We start from the raw sequence: 14,655 nt of genomic DNA, 5'->3' as shown, positions 1-14,655 counted from the left end.
GACTGGCAGTACACACTATGCATGAATGTCAATGAAAGAATGAATGTATTATACCATTAATACAATAGTTAGCTAAACTTGAATTAGTGAAGGTGTGTGTGGTAATGAAAAGATGAGGTGATAAGATACACCAGAAAAAGAAGTACATGACTTTGGGCAAGTTCTTTAACTTTTCTATGCCTTAGTTTCCTCATCTCTAAAATGGACATATATCAGTCTGGCCCTGCCTCTTCAAATGATTGTCAAGAAGATCAATTGTGAAAACACATGTAAAAATTCTTTGTAAGATGCAATTGTAAAATCTTTATATAAATATTTAGGATTATTCCTGTCAGAAAAATCACAAAATGAAGTACAAATATTAACACAGTGATATCTTTAAGATCTTAAACCATTTGAAGCTATGTTAATTTTGGCTTGCCTGGGCCATAATGAATGAAGAGGAATTGTCTTAAGCTGTATGTAAAAAATATACTATAATTAATGCATTTAAATTATGACTTCCAATTTTTATATTTTTATTAAAATATTAAAATAAAAAGGGGACAAGAAAACTGTGGGCCTCTGGTTAAACATGTTGGATAGAGTAACAGTACCTATTATTTTTTACATATTTATCAAGACTTATCCTATAAATTTATACTATACACTGTCATCTCTATAGCTTCTGATGCTTTCATATACTTGTCCTGTCCTCAGATGCTAATATTGAGCCTTATTTTCTTTTCCACAAAAAATATGAATGAAAAATCACCTGGGAATATGCCAGATAATAAGATGCTTTATTCTAAAAAAAAAAAAGCTAAATTTAATTATAATAAAATTCTAGAACTAGTAATACAAGTAGAGTTCAGACTTGAAAAACTCCAGGCCTCAGTTTTAGTTCTAGTTTAATCACCAGATTATTGATTGACCATGGGCAAGTTCTATCACTTCGGGTAGAAATGAAATAACTCCTCATTTACATCACAGATTTCTTGTGAGGATCAACTGGAAGAACAAACTTGAAAGTATTGGACAAATACAACTTCATATTTCTAGAACTAGCCCTTTTTTCATAGATCGCATCAAAGAGATAGATTTATTTAAGCAATAATTAATCTGATATGCAATAAACTAGTAGAAATTACACAAAAACTGCTATGTTTAAACAAGGCAGTATGAAATAATGGGAAAATAATTTAAGTAGGAGCAGAGAGACCTGGAATCTAGACCAGGGTCCACTGCTATCTGTTACTGAAAATATTACTCAAACTACTTAGCTATTCTAAATTCCCTTCTGGATTAATATTCTACGGTTCAACACTAAGAACACAGATGGACCATCCACAATTATCATTCCAAGTGTCTCCTTAACGTGTAAAGTTCATGTCACTAGGAACAATTAAATTCTTCACAAACCATAAGGTAAACATCAGTCTCACTCCAATGGACTTTAAAACTTATTATGCATAATTTAAAATTCATATAAAAGTAGAGACAAGATCAACATGCCTGTTTCAAGTTTCAGTGATTTTCACTGAATGGGAAATCATGTTTTATTTGTACCCCAACTCCTTCACACCATCTCAATGAATTCATTTTAGGCAAATCTCAGAAACCATATAGTTTCATTCCTCTGCATTTATAATAGGACATATTTAATTTTTATAATTATCCTATATAATAAATACTAATAGTGCCATTATACACATGAGGAAGTTCAGACTCAGAGTGATTAAATAATCCCAATACAACATAAAACTGGTGACTGATGTGATTCAAATGCAAGTGTGTTGCTCACTATCATAGCTCCATTTCTCCTTTAAAATATGTTCTATGGCACTGCACTTGGGAACAATTTGGTAAAGTTGAAAATAGTGATAACAGGGTTAATCTTATACCTTCACAGTAAGCTTTGTTACTGAATATTTGAAAACAGCATTAAACAATTCCCACTGATTGTGATGTCCATCCTAAGGGAAAACCTCCAGAAATCACAATCTGAGCATGGCACTTATGTATCAGTTAAGAAAAGACAAAAGACCTAAGAAGCAAAGACTCATTGCTCTTCAACATAAAGTAAAATCTGATGCAAACGTCTTAACACTTTATATCATTATTCTATGGAATAGTCAACAATTTTAAATAATACAATCATCATCATTCACCTTAGTGCAATGATTGCTTAAGGGCAGAGACCTTGTCTCTTGAGTAGCTCAGAAGCACCAAGTCAAGAAATCTTAGGAGAATCCTGGGCCATATCAGTTTGTAGCATCCCTAGAGGTACCATTAATGCAATGACCAATTCAATGCTACACATCACTTCTTGAATGAAGAAATCATGTTATTGTTCTTTTAGCACCAACTAGTATGTATATTTATCAGAACTGCTTTTAAAAAACAAGAGAATGAATAGCTTCCCATGACAAACCTCACTCTAACTAAACATGAAACAACTATGTCATTAACAGTTTTGAAAAAATGGAAGTATAGAAGAAATGGAATGAGTCATCTCAAATAATACAATTGAAATATATTCTCAGCATTCTGGAGGCTTTTCTGAGGATAATACAACTTTTTGAGTTTGTATTTCAAGATAAGTGAGAAATAAAGGAAAAACAGAAACAACAGAAACAAAGGATCCAATTTAAAAAAAAAAGTGAAGCTAGACTGAGGAATTTGGATGGTTACTCTGGCAAATAGAAGGTAGGGAAAAAGAACAGCAACTGGATAATTGTCTCCCAAAGCACATGTTAGGTATTTTTAGCAAACAGAAATGCTGTATAACCTATGGAAATTGGGGTCAATTTAAATTTCTGATGATACTTAAGACTTTCAAAAGGTCATTCAATAATCAACACTGTAGTAGATAACCTGTAGGGGGAGCAGATAATACCATTCAGAAAATAAAGTTCTTGGTCTCTATCCTCAAGGGATTTTCAGGCAGGTCAGGTAAAGTAAACTGACGGCCCCTGGCAGAGACTGGCCTGGTTCAATAGTAATGTTAAAACTTGAAATGCAGTTATACAACAAGTTTGTTTTTTACTACATTAAGGCCTGTGTTTTATTTTTTTAATTAAGTTTATTGGTATAATTTAGGAGTATACAAGGATTACGTTCATCATAGGGAATCTGTACTTGTACATGATATACCTGAATTTGTCTTTGCTCCCCCTCCCAGCCCCTCCCCTCAACTCAACTCCTCTTCCCCTCCTTATTTACAAAGCTTTGTTTCCATTTTATCCTTATTTTCTCATCTTTTCTTTTCCCTTCTTTTGTTTTCCCCTTACCCTAGTTCCCCTTTCCTTTTGAACAATTACCTCTTATTTCACAATATCTAGTGTACAATTTGGTTCTCATAAATAATTTACAAATAGTAATAAATAATTATAAGTTATAAATTATAATTATTGGTTATAATATTAATAATTTATAATTATTAGTTATAATATTAAAATTATTGGTTCTTGTAAAATAATTGTAATTAATAATCTTTCAATTTCTCACACAATAGAGACAATGCAATATTTACACACATGTGTTTAATTTATTTCACTTAAGAGGATGGTCTCAAGGTCCATCCATTTAGCAATAAATGTTTCAAACTTACCCGTCTTCATGGCTGAGTAGTACTCCATTATATAAAAAAAACCACATTTTTTATCCATTCCTCATTGAATATGCATTTGGTTTGCTGCTATAAACATGGGTGTGCATATATCACTGTGGTACGATGCTTTTAATTCTTTTTAGAATATACCAAGAAGGGGAATAGTCAGGTCAAATGGGACCTCTGGTCTTAGGTTTTTAAGGAACTTCCACACTGCTTTTCACATTGGTTACACCAGTCCACACTCCCAAAAACATTGAAGTATTCCCTTTTTCCCACAGTCCTGCTGCCAGCATTTGTTACTGGTGGGTTTTTTTATGCTAGCCATTCTTTCTGGAGTGAGATTTAATCTCAGTGTTGTCTTAATTTGCATCTCTTAAATGACCATTGATGCTGCACATTTTTGCAGATATTTATCTGTCATTTCTACTTCATCAGCAGATAACTGTTTATTCATCTCAGATATCCATACCCATTTAAAAGAAACCTCGAGAAAATTAGAATAGCTGGTCTTTATCTCAATCTGTTAGAAGCCATCTATGATAAACCAACAGCTGATCTCCTACTAAATGGTCAAAAACTGAAATCTTTCACTCTAATATCAACAAGGCAAGGATGTCCATTATCACCACTCCTACTTAATATAGTCTGGGAACACAAGCCAGGGCAATTAGATAAGAGAAAGTAAAAGGAATAAGGACAGGAAAGGAAGAAGCTAACATCATTATTGGTGTAGGACATGATACTCTACATAGAAGACCCCAAAACACCAACAAAAGACTTTTAGGTATAGTAACCAAATTCCGTAGTGTAGCTGGATACAAAGTCAACACCCAAAAATCAATAGCATTCCTGTATACAGGTAAACTCACTGAGAGAGAAATTAGAGAAACGATACCTTTCACAATAACATGGAAAAAGGAAATACCTAGTAATGCATTTAACAAAGGAAGTAAAAGATTACTACATTGAAATCTACAGTACTCTGCAGAAGGAGACAGAAGAGGACATCAGAAAAAGCAAAGATACCCCTTGCTCTTGAATAGGAAGAACCAACATAGTAAAAATGGCCATACTCCCGAACTTGTTATATTGCAATTGAATACAACAATCAAAATACCATTACCATACCTCACAGAATTCAAGAAAACAATCCTTAAATTCATTTGGAACCAGAAAAGACCTAGAACAACAAAAGCAATACTGGGAAACAAACGCAAGGCAGGGGCATCACAAGTCCTGATTTGAAGATATACTACAGTTACTGTGATAAGAAACATCATGGTACTGGCAAAAAAATAAATGAGAGGATCAATGAACAGATTAGAAGATGCAGAAACAAGTTTTTAAAAGGAAGAGATTTAATATTTTTAAATTCCTTCTCTGAAAAAATAAAAGATTTCACAAGATAGAATGGGCATTAGCACAAGAGAAAAATTAGCTAGAGGTTGTTAATAGTTGTCCCCTGTAGAAGGCATGCATCTCTCATTTCACTAAGAGGCCTACAGAGATTTGAGTTTGATATTCCAAGTCCATGTGGTGAGAGAAAGACCATGGATAAAACAACAGTAAAAAAAACCAGCATAATAAGTATAATAAAACAGATGATGTTGAAGGTGTGAGAGTGAGTCACTGATAGTGAGGTAGTAAAAAAAAAATTAAAAATAATTTTTTTTGCCCTGAGGTGGATCTTTAGGAAGTACAATCTTTCAAGAAGATACAGAAAGCAAATCCAGATGACAGGAAAAGTAGGCTGTGAATGTGAACAGTCTCACCTACACTATTAACTACTGTAATCTCAGCTTCTATCATAGTCCCTAGAATTTTGTAAATAGCCACTAAAAGATTGTGCAAAGGAAAGGAAAGTAATAAAAAGTGTGTCTTGTGAATGATATCCTGGCACTGGGCCTCAGAAAAGACCAAGCAAAAATAATCAAGGCAGAACTAGAAGCTATTAGAATATTGCATATTTGGTAAATGCTTACAGTGCCCAAACTCAATATGTAGAAGGGCAAGACAAGTTAGTTTTACCTCAACCAGATGAAAAACATAGTAAACAGAACATACGTTCTCTTTAGAGGAGGGAGAGAATAGTTCATTAACTCCAAGCAGTTGTTGTCACGAAGGCATGTTGACTCAGTATCTTCTGACTATTCAAGAGAAACTGGACTTTTAGAGTTTTCACTAAAACCTGATTTTGAAATGTTGACAATCAATCAATTTTTAAAAGTAAAATACTAGGCAAACTGATATACTGCTATGGACTGAACTGTGCTCCTCCCAAATTCCATATGTTGAAGCCTTCACCTCAGCGTGATAGTATCAGGGAAAAGGGCCTTTCTGGAAGTACAATTAGGTTAAATGAAACCATAAGGGTAGTTTTCTAATCTGAGAGAATTAGTGTCTTTCTAAGAGGAAACCTCAGAGCTGGCTTACTTTCTCTGCCTCTGTCTCTGTCTCTGTCTCTGTTTCTCTCCAGATATGCAAAGAAAATCATGTGAGTATGTGGCAAGAAGGTAGCCATCTGGAAGTCAGGAAAAAAGATTTGTCTTAATTACTTTTCGCCTTGCTGAGACAAAATACTCAATACCTAAAGTTAAGGGAGAAAAAGTTTATTTTGGCTCATAGTTGGTAGAGGTTTCTGTCCATAGTCAGCTGGCTCCCAGGAAGCGTGGCCTGGCAGAGGGGCATCACAGAGGAGAAATAGTCCATGGCAAACAGGCAGACAAGGACACATTAGCCCTCTTTCTCTCCCTTATATTTTATACAGGCTACATGCCCTAGGGTGGATGCAGCACTCACATCTTTAATTCTAGCTAGAACTATGCCACTCCATTCAGGAGACTGATTTAGTAATCACACACCCTTGACCCCAGCACCACACACTCTAAATACAGCCACCTCAGGAAAAGTCCATCTATGAGTCCATAAGGATTTGGGGGACATCCAGACACAAATACAATAAGCCCTTACAAGAATCTGTCCATGCTTGCACCCTCATCTCTGTCTTCCAGTCTTCAGAACTGCAAATAAATAATTTTCTGTTGTTTAAGGAATTCAATCATGAGCTAGGTAATCCTACTGGGGAGAATTGAATTTGAGGCCAGCTTGGGCTACATGAAGGCCAGCCTGAAATACATAGTTAGACCCTATTTAAAAAAAAAAAAAAAAAAAAAAAAAGGAGCTCAGCAATATTTTGGTATGACAGCACTATTCTTTTAGTAAATTATTTACAAAGATTTTATTGCTATTACAAACACCACCACCAGAGTTAGGAAATAAATGACAATTCGCAGAAGCCTGACTTAAAAATTCATGGCTTACCCATATAGTGAAAAATCTATGCAGTCACACTATAGAACAAGGCAATTTTAACACATAGCGTGTGACACAAAAATAAAAGAGTATTTTGAGGGGGGTTAATGGTAATGTGTCTTTTATTGCAAAAATGTTTTAAACATTTAAACACATACTACAGTTTCCAAAGTGTACTTTTAAGTAGATAAAGCAATTGTAGAACAATGTGCAGAATGTGTTAGCATTTGTGCGTAAAATGGAAGAGGTAGAAAAATACAGTATTTATTAACTGATATACATTGCATATCCCTGGAAAAATTCCTAATAAGCTAATAAGTAGCTGCTACTTGTGAAACAAAATGGGTGACTAGGGGACAAAAATAGGTGGGAGAGTTCTCACTATATACCTTTTCATAGTGCTCACTTCAGCAGCACATATACTAAAATATACCCTTTCATATATGATGGATTTGAGTCATGTGGAATATAGTACTAATTTAAAATACAATTTAAAATGAATTTTAGCCAGGCATGTTAGCACACATTTGCAATTTTAGCAATGGTAGGGGTGGGTTGTTGAAGCAGGAGAATAGCTCCAAGTTGTAGGCCAGTCTGTGATACATAGTGAGTTCAAGGTCATCACAAATTATACAGTGTGATCCTATCTCAAAAAAACAAAAGAAAATGAGTTTTAAAAGTGTAGAAGAAACAACCAGGCATGGTGGTGCATGCCTGTAATCCCAGCACTTGGAAGGCTGAGGCAGGAAGATTGCCATGAGTTCGTGGCCAGCCTGGGCTATGTAGTGAGTTCAAGGCCAGCCTGAACTACACAGTGAGACCTCAAATCAAAAAAAAAAAAATTTATAAGAAACAAAACACAAACATTGACTTAATTTGTTCTCTGCTCTAACTGTTTGCAACTCTGATATAAATTAATGTGTCAAACACTGGGTCAAATGCTTCACTTACCAAATCATCATGTTATTCTAGAGATGAGTAAATAGAAGCTAGTTAACAAAGCTGAGTTGAGGATAATAAATGAGGAGAAATCTGATATCGAGTTATAAAACTTAACAAAAACATTAGTATATATAAAAATTAGAAATAAAACCAAACATATTGACACATGTCCTTCACTCAACAAATGAACTCAACACTGCAAAGCTTATTCACTATCCACTTAGGAATTAGATGCTAATTTCACTAGATAACCATTTAGGTAAATCATCCCCATAAAATTTTCCTTTATCTACAATAACATGGTATTATAGAACTAGACCCTAGAGGTTAGTCTACAAAATGTGTACCAAGTATTTACATGAAAAAGCAATCAATTAAGTATGATGAAGATACAATGGCATTAGATGTCATGAAGAACCTCTCAGTTTGAAAGAGTAAAGACTTAGAGTATATGCAGGACACAGAGCAGCACAACTTTCCAAAAATACAGGAAAACTTTTATACTGAAAAGAGTATTTCTAAATCCAAGGATGAGGGAAGATTTTATAGAAGTGACATTTAAGTTGGGATTAATGATGGACGGAGTACTAAAATTACTGTTCAGGAAAAATCCTGAAAAGAAGTATACTATAAGGCAGTTTAATCATGGTAAGGATCAATTAAGTAGACTATATAATGATTTCTGAAGAAGAGTTGAAGTTGTAAGAAACACTTGTTGTGGAGACACAAAATTAGGTTTTAAAGGAAGATTGGCATTTGGATGGGAAGATAAAGAAGATACTGAAGGGGTTGTGGATTTAGCTCAGCGGCACAGCGCCTGCCTGGCAAGCACAAGGTCGTGAGTTTGATTCCCGGTACCGGAGAAAAACCAAAAAAAAAAAAAAAAAAAAAGAAGATACCTAAATAGAAAATTACATTTAAGACATTTCTTATGCCTGATACATATGTCAACATATATTTGCTAAGTGCATTATACATCCAAAGGCCATCTTCTCTTCACTTAACCAATTAAGTATGATCATAAAGTACAAGTTACTCAGGACAAAGGTAAATATATAAATGTATCAAATAATGGTAATATCCCTGCCAGAATGAGAGAGGATGAGTGGTTGATGACTCCTACTCCCAGACATAGACAATCTTAAAAAAATAATTGATAACTTGACTAGGCTTCATACCTTGATTTGTGGAACTCAGAGAGCTAAACCACTAAGAATCCCATGTTGGAAATGCACGTACTAGAACCATGAGGGTGGTATGGCGATCTAGTTCAACCCCCCTCCACTTTTCTTTCCAATGTATGCTGAAAGCATAAGCAAGTAGTGTCTGTAATTCCCTAGGGCTCTGAAGGTAGAGCCATTAATTTACTTAATTTTGAGAATGGACTGGATAGCCATATTAGCCATTTCTATTGAAGTTATATTTCTACTCTTCTGTTTTCTACCTATCTGCCCTCTAAACTACTCTGGAGACACTGTTCCCAGCCCATTCTCTGGGTCCTCAACAGTTATCAAGGATTAGCATCTCTCTGATAAAGGTTCTCCCAATACTCTGAAGACTGGGATGAGGTCATTTATGAGTCACTGATTTATGTTGTACAAAGGTTCTGTCAGTTATATCCTTCTGGTTAAGTTGTCCAAATAATTAGAGGAAAAGCAGGTGAGTAGCTTTTTTATTAGAGGTGATTAAGTACACTGGGAACAATGTTAAATTAGAAGCAAATAAAACCTATGCTGTAGCCTGTCAGCCTCTAGACAAGCTAATTTGATCCATTCAGTCTCCTTTCACTTCATCTGGAAGGAATTTTAAGGGCATCAAAGTCCTAATTCTATCAGTGTTTCAGAGAAAGAGTTCCAAACTGAGTGGGAAAAGGAAGTGAAACTAAGATTATGACAACAGCCTCTGTCAAATACATTATTGCATTTCAGGTACCCAAATATGTTTTAAGATACAATTATTAATTTGCATTCTGTAGATGGAGAAAGGAAATGCCCAGGGTAATTACTGATAGCAATATGGTTTCAAAGCAGATCTTAGGCCTGGTGTGGTGGCGCACGCCTGTAATCCCAGCACTCGGGAGGCTGAGGAACGAGGATCGTTGAGAGTTCGAGACCAGCCTGGGCTACAAAGTGAGCTCAAGGCCAGCCTGAACTGCATAGTGAGACCCTGTCTCAAAAAAGACAAAAAAAAGAAAAAGAAAAAAAAAAAAGAAAGAAAGAAAAAAAAGCAGATCAAACCATCACAGTTGCCACCAGCTTAAAATCCAAACTTGGAGAATATTCTCTTTGCTCAGTCATTATTACACTGGATGACAGGAAAGAGCTTAATAGTTGTTTGTCTTCAGGATGAATACAATACTAAATGAAATAAGACATTCCTCTTGCCACCTGTTTGGATGTGATTTATTTTCCCCCAAATTCTTAAGGTCCACAAAACACAGCTCCACCAAGAGGTAGCAAGTCCCCTAGCTCCAGCAATCACAGTAATTCTGCCCAATCTTCCACTTCCACAGAGAACTGGCTGCCTTGGCCAGGTCTGAAAGGGCCTGCTCAGGGCCTAGGATTGGGCTTCCTCCTCCAACCAAGCTAAGCTCCTCCTTAAAGAACTGGTAAACCCAAGGCAGCTCCTCCCCGAGGAGGCTCCTTTCAGGATCTCAGGATCCTAATTTCCAATAACCTAGGCTCCCACCTGTCCCCCCTCCCTCTTTCTAGAAGCATCTCTAAATACCAGCTACTGTTTAAAGATGTTATCTGGGGGTGGCTGGCCTTCTAAATCTTGTTCTCTGGCTGCGACTTTGACTGTGTGGGGTTAAGTCAGAGACAAACCTCACTGCGTAAGGAAGACTGAGAGCGCTGAGCCAGGGCGGACTAAACTATCCATCTATTTTTTTTTTTTTTTTAATCCTCTTTCACTTCTTCAGGAAACGTCCAAAAAGTCCCCCCTCCCCTTCTTAGTCCCTTTTGGCTCAGTCTTTAAGGAAGTCATTTTCCCTTGAGTTTCATTTTATTTCAGTGTTTTTACCCTTCCACTCCCTCCTCCCCTTGGCTAAAACCCAAAAATAAGTGGGTGTGTGGTGTGCGGTGTGTTTGTGTGTGTGCGCGCGCGTAGGGGTGCAACCTAGGCCGAGATGAGAGTGGGTGGGTTCTAATCTCGGTGTCACTTACCGCCCTTGTCTCTAGCTGAGGACTCTTGAAGTGTCTGAAGCTCATGCGGTCCTCCAGTAGGCTCATACTCCTGAGCTGATCGCTAGACAGCTGTTCCACTCACACCCGCCCCTATCTTGACAGCGTACCAGGCTACGTTCTCTGGCTTTCTCTTTCGCGGGCGGCCCCGCACCTTTCCTTTATCTTCCGGCTGGAAAATGGGGAAGAAGGAGAAAAGAGAGAGTCTCTTCAGACTCAGCTGGCCCACCCTCAGAACAGGAAAACAAAGCTTTCTAGCATCCAATCCAAAAATTAGGGCCCGCAGAGACGACTTCCTAAAAGGAAACCTCCCCCTGAAGTCTTTCCTCAGCTAAAAATGAACTGGGTTCGCCTGGCTGAAGAGGCCAAAGCTGAAGCGCCTCCGTTCCCCTTTTACCTTCACCAATTCAGTTCCGGCCAAGCCCACTTTCCACCCAGCCTCTTAACTCCGCACACCCTTGAAAAGAAGGACGGAGGCGGGGGGCTAAGAAAAGCGCCCAGAACCTGAAAGCACTACTGAGCACAAAGTTGAGGCAGAGAAGAAATCATTCAAGACAGAACCCAGGACGAGATATCAGGAGGATCCCTTCAAAGCCGCGGTTGCAGCCCCACACCCCAGCGCCTTCCTAAAAGGAAAGAAGGGAGGAGAAAATGCCTACGATTGGTCGATACACTTAGGAGAACGCCACCCAGGACAGGAGCTTCAAGGAAAAACAGCCGCAACTCTGGCGTCCTCTAGGGCGGGGTTTCTTGGAGGCTCCTAGCTGTCCCACTGGGTACCTCCAGACCCACATAAGTCACAATGTGAGGTGCTCCCTAGGCAACCTCAGTGAATGAGGTGATTTCGTCTTTCTCTGCCCTGGCTCGGCCAGAATAGAGGTGTAACTACAGTAAGGACTCCACCTAGGGTGGAGTTCCTTAAAAGGCACCTGGGGCCGCTGAAGGAGAAAGCAAACTCGGAAGAGGTGGAGAAGGGTGGGGCTAAGAAGGGGGAGGGAGAAGAAAGGGAGCGGGGCGGGGCCATGGGCAGAGAGAGCTGGCCTCGCCCCTGGCGGCAGTCTCTCTCTGTCTCCAGCAGCAGCAGCAGGCACAATTGCAATCAATTTCGGTTTTTTATCCGTCCGAGAAAAAGGCTTGGTCACCTATCTAGGCGTGTTATGCTAACTCTCTAGGGGAGGATGAAAGTGGTGTGAGGATTGGGGCTGGGGGGTATACAGGAAGAAAGGGATGAGAAAAGGAGAAAGGATAAAGCTGGCAACTAGAAGCAATATTTCCCCTCCTAGCTTTCCATAATAACGTGTGACACCAGCAAAGACATCAAGGACTCGGTGTGTTCTCAGGAAGGAGGATAAAAGGAAAAGAGATTGGAGCTGGGTACTTTTTCTAGCAAGAGATAAGGGAAGGAGGTGAAGGTGAAGAAGTGGGTGGATAAGGAGGAATTCAAGATGAATTGCAAATACTGTATTATGTGACACAGCGGGGAGATTTAAAAAAGGCTTTCTTAGTCTCCCAGATATCATAGCTCTAAGAATAGAGTTTTCAACCCCTTGAGATGGCCTCTCAGCCAGATATTGGCTAAGATCCCCTTAGAGCCGAACCCACTGGGAGTAAGCCTTCTACCAAGGATTTCTTGCACATTTCTAGTTCATTTTAATGGAAGGTCTGAAAGTCACTCTCAACCAAGGCTCCTTTTCAGTGCTTCTTCCTTAGCACAACTCTTTTAAAGGGGAGGAGATAGAGGAGAGAGGAGAAAGAAAACAGAAGAAGGAAAGGAGCAGGGAGATAGAAATAATAGAAGCTGGCACCTAACATGGGCAAGTCAGTGGACAAGGTGTTGTTTCCATTCATCATTTTTCTGTTTATTCCTAGTAACAGCTCTGGAAATTATGTATTATTATACTCTGTGTGCCTTTTTTGAATAAAAAAAAATTGAGCATCAGTATTTCCAATAGGTGTGTCCAGTTGACTAATTATTATTTCTGCCTGAATGCCTTCTAAGTATTTTATTTTTTCCACAAATACACATTTTTCTTCCTCCTCCCATAGTTCATCAACCACCTAAATGGAACCACCATGAACCCCAACAGTCAAGGGAGCAGTCTGGGACTCATCCTTTAATCTGCTATGATCTGGCCCCTATCTACCCCTCCAGTCACAAAGCTTTTGCTGCTCTCCTATGTTTTACCTCAACAAATCCCTAAGCAAACCCCAGAGAATCCTAGGCTGTTTCTATGCCTGAATAACTACTTTCTCCATACGAAATGGTTTAAATACTTTGTTCACCTTGAAAGGGTTAATTCAAAGTCCTATCCCCACCTCCTTACTTAATTCCTTCAGGCAAAACTGACCACTGCTTTCCCTGTTCTTTCTCCGCCTCGGGGCACATGGTTGTTGATACAATCATCTTCCCTTATTAGACTACAAGGTCCCTGAGGCTAGGTATTAAGTGTTATAATTTTTGTAATTTGGATGCCAGATATTACTACTGTTAAGAACAGTAATAGTTTAAGACATTAACTATATGCCAAGCTCTTTTCTCAATCTCATATACACGATTGACTCTTTCTGAAAATTTTGGAAAGGTATTATTGGGCAGGTATTATTGCTATAATCATTTTACAAGTGAGGAAACCAAGGAACAGAGATAAAATAGCATCCTTATGCATCTGTTGCAAGAAAGAACATTCCTCTAGCAGGAGTTCTACAAATAACATCCTATTTCCCAATACCATATCTCTCTCCAATCACTGCCTCATCCACTTTCACTTTATCCCTTGGAACTTCAGTTTCTTAATGTATAAAATTTGGGAAATACTACTCAATATGCAATTTTCAGTAATCCAACCGAGGTTATTTTCAGAAATCCTGGAAATTTTTAGATTCAAGTGTGTGAAAGGTATTGGAGTGTTATATGAAAAATAAACGGGTGTTTGTGGTGTTCAGATGAGGATGTTTACATAACTGGTAAAATTTAAAGCAGACCCTACAATTCCCTCTCTAGGCTGGGTGGGTTGTGTGTCAATCTGGAAAGTTTTCTCAAGAAAATCTATCCATTTGCAGGTAGCGAAACATTTTATATTATTTTAAAAGTTTTTCTGGTTAAGTAATTTATTTTAACCTCTATTTTTTTGTCAGACTCAACCTTTTTGTGTAGAAAACATGATCTCAGATAGCAAATTCAGGTTTTAAAACATAAACTATTGAACTTCAGCTAAAACAAATTTGAAATTCTTTCCCATCCAATCTTCCATCCATCTCGTCAATATCAAGACCCATGGAAGATGTTAGGGTGCAAATGTAAACATCCTTTCGCTCCAAGAGGTTCCAGTGTAGAAGCCCTTGGTTTCATAATACTCAGCCTCCAGTAATGGACTACCACAATTTCTCTGAGTCTTTTAGAAATGTCCTCTGTCTCACTCAAATTAGAACTCAAAATGACTCAAGGAGTGGCACACCTCATGACCACAGTGAGTGGCAAAGACAGGAATTTTTCTTCATTTTTTTTTTATTTTAAGAAATAAAAGAAGGAAAACATATTAACAAACAGACATCCATTTACAAAATAGCATAAGAACAATACAAACAAAACAGAGTGACAGGCAAAGTTGTAGCAAATTAACAGTG

General features: G+C 37.8%; 1 protein-coding gene across 1 annotated transcript in view; it reads right to left on the bottom strand.

Moving 5' to 3' along the window:
• Window positions 1–11,968, bottom strand: part of Klf8 (Kruppel-like factor 8) — a 60,365-nt gene extending 48,397 nt beyond the window's left edge. The window contains exons 1-2 of the mRNA XM_005401541.2: window positions 11,691–11,968; window positions 11,014–11,203 (exon numbers count right to left, since the gene is read on the bottom strand). The gene's annotated coding sequence lies outside the window, so the exon portion shown is untranslated. The remainder of the gene's footprint in view (window positions 1–11,013; window positions 11,204–11,690) is intronic.
• Window positions 11,969–14,655: the final 2,687 nt, after the last annotated feature.

The sequence above is a fragment of the Chinchilla lanigera genome, unplaced genomic scaffold (assembly GCF_000276665.1).
Source record: "Chinchilla lanigera isolate Chin_1 unplaced genomic scaffold, ChiLan1.0 scaffold00074, whole genome shotgun sequence".
NCBI classification, from domain to species: Eukaryota; Metazoa; Chordata; class Mammalia; order Rodentia; family Chinchillidae; genus Chinchilla; species Chinchilla lanigera.
Note: the sequence above shows the minus strand (reverse complement) of the source record. Positions and strands in the feature narration are given on the sequence as shown.